Here is a 12,845-nt window from a genome sequence, read left to right as displayed (position 1 = left end):
AAACCCACCTCTCAGCCTATTAAATGCAGGTACCCACACAGCTCAGAAAAAGACAAACGCCTAAGAATGAAAGTTTTGTACTGGATAATCAGCAGAGCCCCTTCACCTTTCAGAAGCTGAGGGGATGCTGCTGCTTGGTGCAATGCTCAGTTGGGAGCCACTTCACTGAGCAGGAGTGCTGGAACACTTTCCTGCTTCTCTTTTGTTGTGTCCAGGAAGACTTGTTGCATCATATGCAGAGTCTCTTGTTCTTATTAAAGCATATGGCTTTTCAAATTGATTTAGTGTCTCCAAATCAAATTTATTTAATCTGAAGCAGCTCATGCCAAATGAGTTTTTGATTTAGTAACAGAGGTGGTATCAAATCTCTCTCAGGAACACAGCATTTGAACAGGCATATAGATGGGCAAAACCACTTTTCAAACAGAATTCTGCTGTAAATCCACAACAGTAGAGTGCAATTCCTAGCCCCCCACAGCAGGATGTGTTCTTCCTTGATGGTTTTCACCAATAATGAAAATAGATGTCTGCATATGGCATTATGAATTCTAAAACAAAAACACCCACTCTTTCTTTATTGAAGAGTTTATAACCTTGGAAAACTTGATTTCTTCAGCTCTCTTGTAGACACAGGGCATCTCACTTTAAGCCAGTAGTTCTACAGAGCAGGATTTGGGGAAGCCTTTCTGGCAATGCAAAGGCATGCATCTCATGTCTGCAGGTTTCACCTTTGTGCTGCTGAGACACCTCTTGGAGCCAGGCTTGTAGATACAGCCCTGCAGAATCAGTTCACAGTAGGCATTAACAATTTGTGCCTTTTTTGTGTTAAAGGTTTTCTGCTTCCTCAGAAAAGATAACCTACGCTCTGACACTTACAAATACCAAGATAATTAGTGGGACAAATGAAGAAAATGCATTTTCACAAAAAATGAAAACTTTGGGGCCATAGGTTAATTCATCCAAACAGACTAAGTATTACTCTCCTTAGAATGTGCACCAGACATGCTGGGGAGGAGAGAATACTCTAGTTGTGAATTCAGATTTTTTTTCAGAAAAAAATTCTAAAATTTCATTGAACAGAAATATGTAAGAATAAAAACCTGAAGTGTAGACCAGAGAGTTCAGACTGTAAGCAGCTAAAACATTTAATTGTTAAAACTGCCCTGTGCCACTTGAATGCTACTTACCAAAGACATTACCTAGGCAGAGCCACTCAACAGGCAGTGAAGATATTGATTCTTCAGAAGGTTCTTTTGCACCAGAACTTTCCTCTGCAGTAGCAACTATAGCAGAATCTGCCATACCTTGGCAATATAAGTAAAATTTTGACAAACCCTTGTATATGTGACAGTAGGAAAATAACATAAGTTATTGGATTATGTCCCTATTTTCCCACTTTTTTTCTCTAATCATATACATGAGGTATTAATAGTCTGGTGCTATTTGTTTTAAGAATAATTCTTTTCTGACTACCATAAAAATATATTTATCTTTCAAGTGATAATTCTTGAATTAATAGGCCCTTTCCTGGAAGAATTTCAAATAACTGGCAGAGAAAGAATTCTTGGCTCAGACTCAAGAATGATGCAGGTCTTTGTGATAAGGAAGTAAACATTACAAAAATTATCAAAACTAGAGGTTTTAAAAGACAGAAGTGAATATAAGAGGTATATTTGTTGCACAGACATTCAAGAACTGAACTCTTTGCCTGAATCAGTAAAGCAGTTTAGACTGACCAAACAAGATACTTTGCGTCTTTACAACAATGTATTAAAAATGAGAAATTTTGAGATAAAATATGTTATTTTTGCTCAAAACCACAATGTCCGTCTTTTCCAGGTGTTATGGATCTAGTGAAAGTGTTAGACAACCCCTGCCTTAGGTTCAGATTTTTGGCAGCCGCTTAAATTCAGGTGACGCGCATCTAAACTTTGCTGGCTCACAAGATCTTAAAATTGCAAATCAAGTCTATTATAAAATGAGACTTATTGGCTAGACAGAAGACTAACAGACAATAAGCCTTAAATGTATTTACGTACTACACAGGTTAAAACAACTACTTGTAGATTTACATAAAGAAGTGCAAAACATTAAGGCAACTATATTATAACTAGTAAAGAAATAGTATAGATTAGAAGTCAATGTAACTTACCATTGAATTGATGATGAAGTTTTCACACAGAGTCTTTTCACTCAACCTCCAGGCAAGTAACCATGAATTTTGCACATGTAGGGAAAAGCCCTACATGTTTCCAGGGAATGTGCAGAAGGCTTCTGCTTGTGAGTTTTGTGTAGCTTTTACAATTTGTAAAGCAAAGTGTCTGTCAGTCAGAAATTCAAGGCATATCATTCTTCAATCTTGTTCTCAAGGCAGGATGTTTATTGCCAGCTGGGAAGGCCACCTCCCTGGTGCCAGAGATAACTCACTACTACATATCTGCCCAGGCAGTCTCACCAATTAGAGGGGGAAGATGCCCTGAGCTGTCCCACCAGCTGATTGACAGGACAGGTAAGCTCTCCTGTGGCAGAGGGCAATGTCCCACCACACCAGCTGACAAAGCATTCTCTTTATATTTTTAATTGATTAAACTCCTGAGGAAGTAGAAGGACAAGAGAGAGAAGTTGTGGAAGACCTGAACAGCTGCAGCCTTTGTCTGGCAGTACCCTGGTTTCCCTGCACAGTCCCTTCAGGTCTGTGCAGAAGCAGAAGATAGCCTCCTTGCTCTCACACTTGCTTGCAGCAGAAGCCTGGTGAATGTTCTAGAGCACAACATGGCCTGAAGGAGCCCAACACAACCACCAGCTTTTAAGCCCAGCTGCTGGTGTTCTGGAGACCAGCTGGTTTTTCTGTGGTGTGAGCAAACAGCCTGAAGCCCAGGATATGAGCTGAAGGGCTGGTCTTAACACTAGGGCATGGCAGCATCCAAGCCCTTGCTTGGTTCACCTCTCTGTTCCAAAACACGCACGTTCCTTTTAACTTTAGTTCAAATGGGATGACAAGGCTCCATTTGCGGAGACTCACCATGAAGATTATTCAACAACCAAGTCCTGCTGGAGCCCTGCCTGCAACCCTTTTGTTTAAACCTTGAGAGCTGGGACAGCCTGCCAGGGTGGTCTGTGAATGAAGTGTTGCAGGGGACACACTGGGAGATGGACCACAGAATAACATTGACTTTTATCCAGCTGCAGGCGGCAATCAGGCGAGCTGATTGTTTCTCTTAAACAAAAACAACAGACTTCTGTGGTAAAACCATGAGTCCCCTTCAATTGTTTCTATGGGAACCAGCTTCAAATAAGTTCTTGTAGCCAGCCATGTATTTAGACAAAAATATTTCACAACTGAGACAGAAAATTGCACATTATAAATGGTAAGCAGGTCTGAAGTGAAAATAGAAATTACACTTCAGAGTCACAACCTGAGGTTTCAATTAAATAAAGCTATACTCTTTAGCTGGCTTAAAATTAGAGTGAAAATTTGTTTGATCCTGCAGAAGTGTGGCCATTTACATACTTTTTCAGTGTATTAGAATTCAAAAACTTGGTGTTAGATGAACTAACATGTTAGTTCAACTTGGTGTTAGATGATAACTCAGCATTAATAAATTTGTATGAAAATAATCAGTAGTAATTACTAAATTAAAACCAGACAGAATCTGCTCAGTATTACAGAGAACAGTGGGGAACATGAGGTCTAGTGCACATTTCCTTCCTTTTATATTCTTCAATAACAAGAGGACCTTAGAAACCAGCCCTTATCTTTAACTAATTCTAAGTTCTTTATTAGTAGGAAAAGTACTCTGTTTCTCTCTAATAATTAAACTGCACTCTAGAGAATGAAAAAACCCCACAAAACTATCCTGGATTTTTCAGCATCCTGAGAGAATTCTGAAAATACAAAATCATATTTTCATGTTATTGTACAAACAATTAATCCAGATTTTATAAAATACTTGCTTTTATATTACTGAAATTGAATTCTCACTGTCACCAGTTTGATTTTCAGTGAAATGTTATTTAAGGACCTGGCAACTTACAGGAAAACTGTAATTAAGACTGGAGAGTTCTTCCTTCCAGAATACAGATTAAAGTATATCTCAAGATCTGAAAATAAAAAAAGGAAAACTGGAAAAAAAGAAAACATATCTGTTTCCTTATCCTTAACCCTGCTGGCTGTGAGTTGCAAATAGGAGCGCCTCATCTACAAGCAATTCAGCTGTCCTCATGTGCTTCTGACATGAAAACCTTTGGAGTTCTTAGTGATGAGAAGGTTGGTGCTGGAAAGGTCATGAACTAGAACTTGGTTTAGTTTAACAGCACAGTTGTAAATCCCCTGCAAATTGTGAAAGTACACATAAGCAATACAGTTGTTTTGGTGAATATGATCACAGGGGAGAAGTAGAAATGAATCTTAGTCACTAGAAGTGCATCTTGCTTCAGCAGGATCTCACCTCTCTACATCAGAAAGCAATGAGTGTTACAGTGGTTCAAACCATTCATATTCAAACAATTTATAAAGTTAGGGTTTCCAGGAAACTAAAATTAAGTATAATGTTTGTACCTTGACATATTTTTGTCAAGTTCAAAACATCTACAGTCTGTTTATTCTCTTGCAAATTTTTTCTGTAGTCAAGTATTTTTTAATAGATGTGGTAGGTGAAGAGCTGATAATCACTTGTATTATTGGCTCAGACAGTAATATTTAATATTTACAAATGCTTACAACAGTGCTTGTAGACAAAATTGTACACACAGGCAAGCATGCACAGATACAGACTGAGCAAGAGTGAGCCATGATTTCTCTCTCACCTTCTGCACGAGTTTCTGACCATCCATTGTAGGAGACTATGGATACTCAGGATTAATGCCTCACCAGTACTACTTGATACAAATGAATAAATTCTTGCTCTATTTCACAAGATTGTACAAACTTCAGGGGGTATTCAGCATACTCAGGGTAAAACAGACACAATTCTCAGAAAATCTGTACAAATTTTACCTGACTGTCCTGGGGTGACTTTTTGATGCTTGTATCCCCAGTTGTCTGCTCTGTTTATGCCGCATGTTATGTTCTGTACCTTTAAGACTAAGTAAACCCTGTGAAGTAACAGCTGTGTTAATTACCCAATACAGCCTCGCCCCTGATGAGTAACAGCTATATCCAATAAGGATGAGTGAGATAAAAGAGGAGGGTAGCTGGTTAAGGGGAGTATTATGGAGGAGCAACATTGAGGAGTATGAAGCAGAGACTCGGGAAGCAGGATCTTGGGGAGAGAGTATCAGTGCTGTGAGACCAGTTCTGAGAGCTAAGAGGGAGAAAGAAGACATGCAGAGTTTGTTTTGTAAGCATCATTGACTCCTCTGCATTCCTGCTCCTGGACTGTACTCATCTGAGGCACAGACAAGCAGGGGCACAAAGACCTGTTTTGCTCTTGGTTGGTTTTAGCTAGCTGAGGAAGAGAAGCTCTCTGGGCTGTTGTTTTTTTCTTTTTCTCAGGACTGGTTAACCCTGCTCTGGACTGAAATACCCGGAGGAGCACCGGCACCTCACACCTGCTGCCCACCGAGGCCTGGGCCTCTGGAGGGACTGATAAGAGTCTGAGCAAGCTGGGCTGCACCCACGGCAAGGGCTTTCTCTATTTGCCACCACACTTAAGAACAATGAAAGGTTTTACTGTTTCATATTGTTCATTTTTTATGCTTGTGGGCAGGCACTTCATTAAATAAATAGTTTTTTCCACATTTCTCTGAAGGAGTTCTTTTCCTAGACCGGCTGGGGATAGGTGCTGTTTGGGTTTGCTTCCCAGAGGGACCCCATTCAGGGGTTTTCTCTCAAATTTGTCCTAAACCAGGACACTGACTTTTCAAGATATTCTAATTAAAAACAAGCATAATCTCTGTGTAGGTCAAGGATGTTGGACAGATAGCAATTTGAAAGAAAGGAGGATTGAAATTGAAAGGGTGAAGTTAGTGGTCTGAAATATAGTTGAGTTTTATTTGAGGAACTTAAACAGCAAATTGATGACTTTAGATCATGAACTGAATTAACATGTGTTCCAAGTATTAAGTACTTGTTCTTACTTTTCTGTGGCTTAACTTTGAGAATGATTGTGCAATAGTTAAAATAACTAACACAAAGCATAAACCCAAAATTTTGTTTCAACACCCAGCACTGTGCAACTACACCTATATGCATTTGAAAATTTAATTTTTATGATTTCCTCCTGCATATTTTACTGTTGCAGGTAAGGAATTCAATGTTTAATTCTGACTTTCTGTTCTAATAAAGCTATTTAACTCTTCTCTAAATCTAATGAGCTTTAATGCACTTTATATTGCTTTCAAATCGCCTCACAGAACATCTGAAATAAACTCTCATGTGTAAAGGAATAAACATTCTAATGGCTTGCACTGCTTTTACTAACCAGAATTTAGTAACAGGTTGTTCAATCATCACCAGCCAGGGATTTAAAAATTTGCTACTAAATTACAATATTAGCAGTTGCTCTGATTAGTCGTCTCAACAACATCATTACTGTTGTATGGTGAGAAAGAAGATAAAGCTGTTAGGGGGTGTGGAGGGAGTTAGACAACAGCAGAGGGAAGAATCCACAAGAGGAAAGACACTAACCCAGCAGGTAAACAGGCTTCCTTAGCTCTGCCTTTCATTGTGATTGGCACTTGCAAAACTGTGTGCCTTCCTGTGCCCTGTGTGACCACTCTGTTGTGACCCCCAAGACCTGTCCCCAGGAAGGAACCACCTGCAAGAGACAGGAGTGTGAACAGTTCACTTCTGAGTCAGCCTGAGTGAAGCACAGCTGGCAACTTGGAAACAGAGGCACTGTGTAGGACAAGGAGAGGGATACAGAAGGAAGCAAAATTAGCTGTAGTCCAAGTTGCCTGTTTGCTATCTGTCCCTTCAGTAAAACACAATGTGCAGAATTGGGCAATATTTGGGCTTTAATGGATAAGAGTTTCCCAGTCTCTTGCTGCTCCTCAGAAGGAAGTGAAAGTAGCATGATCACCTAAATGAAAAGAAGCTGACCCTTTGAATTAACTGAACGTCTTCTGATATAAAATCCGAGGAAGTCAGCAGCGACAAGTCTGCTTACTGGTTGTGTAAATTTTTGTTGCTTCAAATATTGGAAAAAACCTCAAAATAGATCAAAATGGTTTAACAAAACATTTGCTTATAAGCTTGCTAACACCACTGTTAAAAATATCTATCTTTCCAAGCATTGGTGATGTTTAAATAGATGTTTTCCCACTAGTATATACTGAAGTTCAAGCCTAGAAACACCTGACTTTTTCTCACACAGAGAAGTCACAGGTCTCACTTGCCTTGGCCAGAGTCTGAGGGGATCAAACCCTCTGCTGGGTTTGGTGGCTGGGCACCAGGGCAGCTCAGAGCTCCCAGACATTGGCCAGGATCCACCCCAGAGGACAAGAATACAGTGTGGATGACTCGCCACCACAGATACATAAAATGCAAGGACTGAAGATATACTTAATGTTTACAGTTTATGTCTCATGTTTTCTCTAAAAAATATAATATATAGTCCTTCTAGTTCTGTGCTAAAAGCGAATGCAACAGTAAGACTAAACTTAATTTTTGCCTAGCCTAACTACAATTATTAGGCGCAAAGTATTTGATTCTCCAAGACTTTTTCTAAACAAAATGTTTATTTAAGGGAATATGTAGATGGCTAATTTTTTTTTTTTATTTTTTGTCCTGCATGGACACCCACACAAATGTATATGTACGAAAAAGAAAATTCATTATTTGTATATAATTTCTCAGTTATTGACCTGAATGTCCTTAACACTTGTATTGTTTGAAAAAGTATGATCCTTTTGTTATTTGCACTTTGTGATGCTGAATTATATGTGCTTATTATTTTTAAGTGAACATTGGCAAGGGTAATGGTGGCAGCTTAAAGATAAAACATTAATGATCTGTAAGCATTTACACAAATGCCTAGTAATCATTCTCTTCATCAGGCAGTAAAGAAATGACCCAAAAATTAGGATAAGCACTGCCCTGGTTTCTGTAAAAGTACTATTTGTTTTAGTTATTCAGCTTGTAATTTTGTTTCCTCAGCATTAGGGCTGCTGTTAATGGAAGTTCATATGTGCAGCTGTTGCATAGGAAGAGAGACTAGAAATTATAGGGGTGAGAGAAAAAAGAGAAAATTCAGTTCAGAACATAAACACACCAGAGGAGTTATGATGATTAATTAAATGGGTTTTTTATTTGATTCTGAATGCATTTATGTTAATTAAAGATTAAAAGTCCTATGCAAAACAACATTACTATATGCAATCTAAAGATTCAAAATCTTGATAACTACAAGTATTTCTTTGGTTCAAAATTTATCTAATAGATAAGTTTATAAATACACACATACGCACACTCATTTACTTAGAGTAACTTTCTCTATTTCAAAGGCTTCTAAGGGAAGCCACCACTTACTCTTACGTGTCAGATGATTTTCCCAATGTGGCCTGTTTTGGAAATGTCATTAAACAAACAATCCTGGAAGTGAAAATCAGGTTTAGTTTATCTTTTGAGAATATATGAGCTGCCCCCCGGAAACCAAGTATGATTTAGTACACCAAAATTTACATGGTCCAGAAACTGATATACTCTCTTGCCTAAGATATACAACTGTGTGAAGAGTGACTTCTGGTCAGTAAAGTCTGTCAGGTCATTTTGCAAGTGCTCTTTGACATGACCTTTAGCCACAGTGTGCTTTGTGTTTTATTATTGAAGCTGCTTACAAGTTTCTGGGAAAACAACTGTCCTGGTAAAGCATCCATAACCAGTCAAAACATCCTGAACTTGCTCATAGATCAGTCATTAATAATAGAGACATTATCTCTATAGAGATGGCTAAGATCCATCAGTGTGCTTAGCTTTAAATTGCTGCATGGATAGAAAAGGCACGGAGAGAAAATGCCTCACTTAAACAAAAACTAATCTGTAGTTTATGGTGCCACTAGAGCAACATAATGTCCAGATAACCCACCATGTCCCACCTGGCACCACCTTTGCTTAGTAAGTCTGTTCAAAACACCTTCTTGAAGACTTCTTTAAACTGTATATACTCTGGGAAAAAACCTCAAACCTTTTTGTGCTGAAATAGGACTTTATCTGCTGTAGTACAATCTTTTACTCAGGGAAAACTACACCATAAAGCACTGATGAAGAGAAGCTAAAACCCCTTTTTTGTTGAAATCCTAGAGGCTGGCCAATAAGAGATCACTGACACTAAAAACCGGAACTGGGATTGTGGAGAAGGCCCATGCTGGGAGCTGACATGGGAAGAATAATGGACTAGAATCCTCAAATCATCTAGGCTGGAGAAGACCCTTGAGACTATCTACTCCAGCCATGAACATAACAAGGCCAGGTCCACAGCAAAATTATTTTCTCAAGAGCAAAAGAAAGAGAAGTAGGGTGACTTGTTAGAGGGCTGTCTCAAGGGGCAGAGAGGTTAGTAGAATACTGAAAAAAAGGAGTTGAAGTAAGCAGTGCAAAAAAGGGACAAGTCATTAAAAGGACCAGAATAAGAAAAGAAACAGGCTGAGGACAAGAGTAGGGACAGAACAGGAGAGGAATTTCAGGACCCTTTGGTGAAACCTCAGAGGAAAGGGCTCACTTTTAAGTGGTAGAGAATAACTTACAACAGACTTCAGTTACGGCGGCAGCTCAGCTGGCAGGCACCTACAGATAACAGATGGCTTTCAATTTGAGCATAAAATTTCCAGCATTTTTTTCAGCTTTCTTTTTAAAAAAGAAACAGGAAGTGACACACAAAACACTGTTAAAGAGAACACAGTATTGCAACTACAAATACTCAGAATATGAAAAGTAAAAGAAGTGAGGATTTTGGTGTAATTTTAGTTTGCCTCCTCTGTGTAAACATATTATTTTACCCCACCCGTGTGCCTGAAGACAAAACTCAGAGACTGATCCCACCAACATTCAGGATGCATCAACTTGACAGGCAGCTGTTTTGTTCCTCTTGATTTAATTTATCAACCTTATCTTTTTATTAAGAAATCTGGAAAGTCTAGAAATGCAAAGAAGACCTGTGCTAAAATGGATACTGTCTCTTGTCTGCAATGCTTGTAAATACTCTACTCGTCTACTACAGAGTACATATGAAAATTACGGAGTTTCTCTTCACCAAATATAAATTAATTTATATTTAAGAAAAAGAACATTATCTGGCTTTAATAAATGCCAAACCTTGTCAAAACTTCAAAGTTTTATTCCTCAAAATAAGGGGATATACGTTTTGGGGTTTTTTTGTTTCAACCTAAATGTTTACCTGCCCATTCACATTTGTATTAAATTCCACATGAGTTTAGTGCAAGGCATTCACACAATATAACACAGAAATAATAATTTCAAATACGGTAATAATTTCAGTATATTTGTATACAAATTACTCAGAAAGGACTTGTCTCGAAGAAAGACAAATTTGAACTAGGACATTCGTAATGTGAGATCTAGAGAAATACATGATTTTTATATGTTCACATGTAAAATGGAGCTTCATTGGGTCGATTAAAAATGCATCATGCTACTCTCAGACTGTATTTTTTTTATTAGGAATGGGTGAACAAATAGCATGTAAAGGCTCACAGGAGTAAAGGTTCACAAAGACAAAAACAGTGAGCTGCAAACCAAATGTTTGATGTTGCCAGATTTAGAGGAACAAGAACACTGAGAAAAATAAAAAAAGCAGGCAAGTCCACAGTGAGTGAGGATAATAATATGAGTTGTTAGAAGTTATGTTCCTGAGAAGAAGAGCTGCTAAAGTGCTGAACAATCTGCCACTCCTTAGCCATCCTCTGAGCTTTTTGACTTCATAAGCCAGTATCCACCCCCTTACAAGCAGGAGTACGAGGAATGAGAGGGAGTGAAGCACAATCAGATATTTCTGCTGATTAAGTTCTTCTTTTCTACTTTACTTTCAAAATAAACTCAGAAATTGATCAAGAGATTCTTGGTCTAGGACCTGTCATCACTGTGATAGCAAGAACAAACTTAAAACAGAGCGTATTAGAGCAACATCTGAGAGTTAATCATACTAGCATGAATAATTCAGAATTAAAAATTAATCTCTACTAGTGTTCATGTTGTCTTTTAATACTTTGGTCAAGCTTGCGCCAAAACAAAAGTTTAAGTTTTTAAAAGTTTCACCAGCAGTTGAAAATTTTTGAAAAAAATTTGAAAAAAGTTGAAAGGTTTTGAAAATTTTTTAAATAGAAGGAAAGCATACATAGACAAATAATTATCTCTTGTCAAATATTCCAATAGTTACTTTTTTATGAAACTTTGAGAGTCTAAAATTGCTACTGGCTCAAACATTCTTGAAGTCACCAAAAGGCTTTCCTCACTGTAGCAAACTGTGCAAAGAAGCAACAGTTCATCTGCAAACACCAAAGGCCCCCTCAAAAATGCCTCCTGAACACAATCTAAGAAAAAGGTGACACTATTGTCCAATTATCTCTGGTCTAAGGAGTAGCAAACAAGGGTGAGGGAGAAGCATGTATCCATAAGAAAGTCAAACCCAGCAGATGTCCTTAAAATCATCTCTGTCTGGCTCAGGCAGGGGATACCATAATGCACAGACCCATTTGCTGAGGCCAGGTTTGTACACTCTTACCCCCCAAAATGAGTAGGAGGAGAGTTTTTGGATGTGTGATGGTGAACCTCTGGTACAGAGAGGATGAATACCACTTGCAGAGGCTACAAGTCAGACAAGCAGGAGACCCTGCTGACAGTCTTCCCTCACACAGGCTGGCTCAGCTGTAAAACTGCCCCCCAGCCCTCCCCTAGGAAGGTGACATCCACACGGACGCTTGAGGCATGAGAGGCATCTGTCATGTCCTAGGAGGTGTCAAAAACCATCAGAGAGCCCTTAAGTGCCCCAGAGCTATTCTTGAGGCCCTACACCTGAGGCTGCATGTGATCCAGTGCTGCAGTTCCAGAGTTTATTGCAAAACACAGTGTAAAACTTCCCCCCCACAGGGAGGTATCACAGGTACCTGAGGTACCTATATTAACCCATCGAAATCTGTCTTTGGCGGAACCCCACCACAGGGAAGACCAGAAGAAGAAGATCTGTGGGACGTTGCTGGATCCACAGGGTAGTGATTATTTGTCTCTGTCTCATTCTTTCTCCTCCCCAATCCTCAGCTCCTCTCCTTTCTATTTTTCTGTCTTTCTCTCTCACTCACATTTACTGTTAAATAAAATACCTCCATATGGTCTCAGTTGCATCTTAATTTGGGTAGAGGCATCTTTAATAATCAGATCATAACACAAACATATATGAATGTGAATATTGAATCAACTATTTAGTTAGGATATATAAATCAGCTTAGAGTTTTATTGCAGTTTTTTTATTTCCACTTATGGGTTACCACATAAATATCTACAAAATGAATTTCTGCCAACATGAGATGAAGCTATATCTCACTAAATAAAATCAGTGCTAAAATATTCCTCTGGATTCATTGCAGCCTCTCAGCACAGAGCAACAGAGATGCCTTCTACTTAACCAGATTATAGAAAACTTATGAAGCCAGATCAACAATGTCAAGTGCAATTAGACATTTTACTAGAGATTTCATACTTAGAGATGTTGAAAATAAATAGATTTACTACAGTAGTGAAATGTGTCAGGAAATACATTACATGTTAATGTGTCTAATGTGCTCTTGTTAGGCCTGACTCAGAACCTGCTAGTATGTGTCACCCAATAGTCTAACATATTAATATGTTTTAAAATAAGTAAGTAATATTATCTAATGTAATTTAAGGTAGGAGG

The 12,845-nt window shown here is 38.5% G+C and overlaps 2 long non-coding RNA genes across 2 annotated transcripts; one reads left to right on the top strand and one right to left on the bottom strand.

Moving 5' to 3' along the window:
• Positions 1-368: 368 nt before the first annotated feature.
• Positions 369-2,580, bottom strand: LOC136288862 (uncharacterized). The gene is made up of 3 exons (XR_010720611.1): positions 2,153-2,580; positions 1,188-1,304; positions 369-776 (listed from the first exon to the last, which is right to left on the bottom strand). It is a non-coding gene; the product is annotated as an uncharacterized lncRNA (long non-coding RNA).
• A 2,628-nt stretch (positions 2,581-5,208) lies between these two features.
• Positions 5,209-5,739, top strand: LOC136288861 (uncharacterized). Its single transcript, XR_010720610.1, has 2 exons — positions 5,209-5,339; positions 5,495-5,739. It is a non-coding gene; the product is annotated as an uncharacterized lncRNA (long non-coding RNA).
• Positions 5,740-12,845: the final 7,106 nt, after the last annotated feature.

This window comes from Chamaea fasciata, unplaced genomic scaffold, assembly GCF_029207755.1.
Source record: "Chamaea fasciata isolate MVZ Bird 193981 ecotype frontalis unplaced genomic scaffold, bChaFas1.0.hap1 SCAF_4, whole genome shotgun sequence".
Classification (NCBI taxonomy): Eukaryota; Metazoa; Chordata; class Aves; order Passeriformes; family Sylviidae; genus Chamaea; species Chamaea fasciata.
This window is presented reverse-complemented; position numbering and strand designations above follow the sequence as displayed.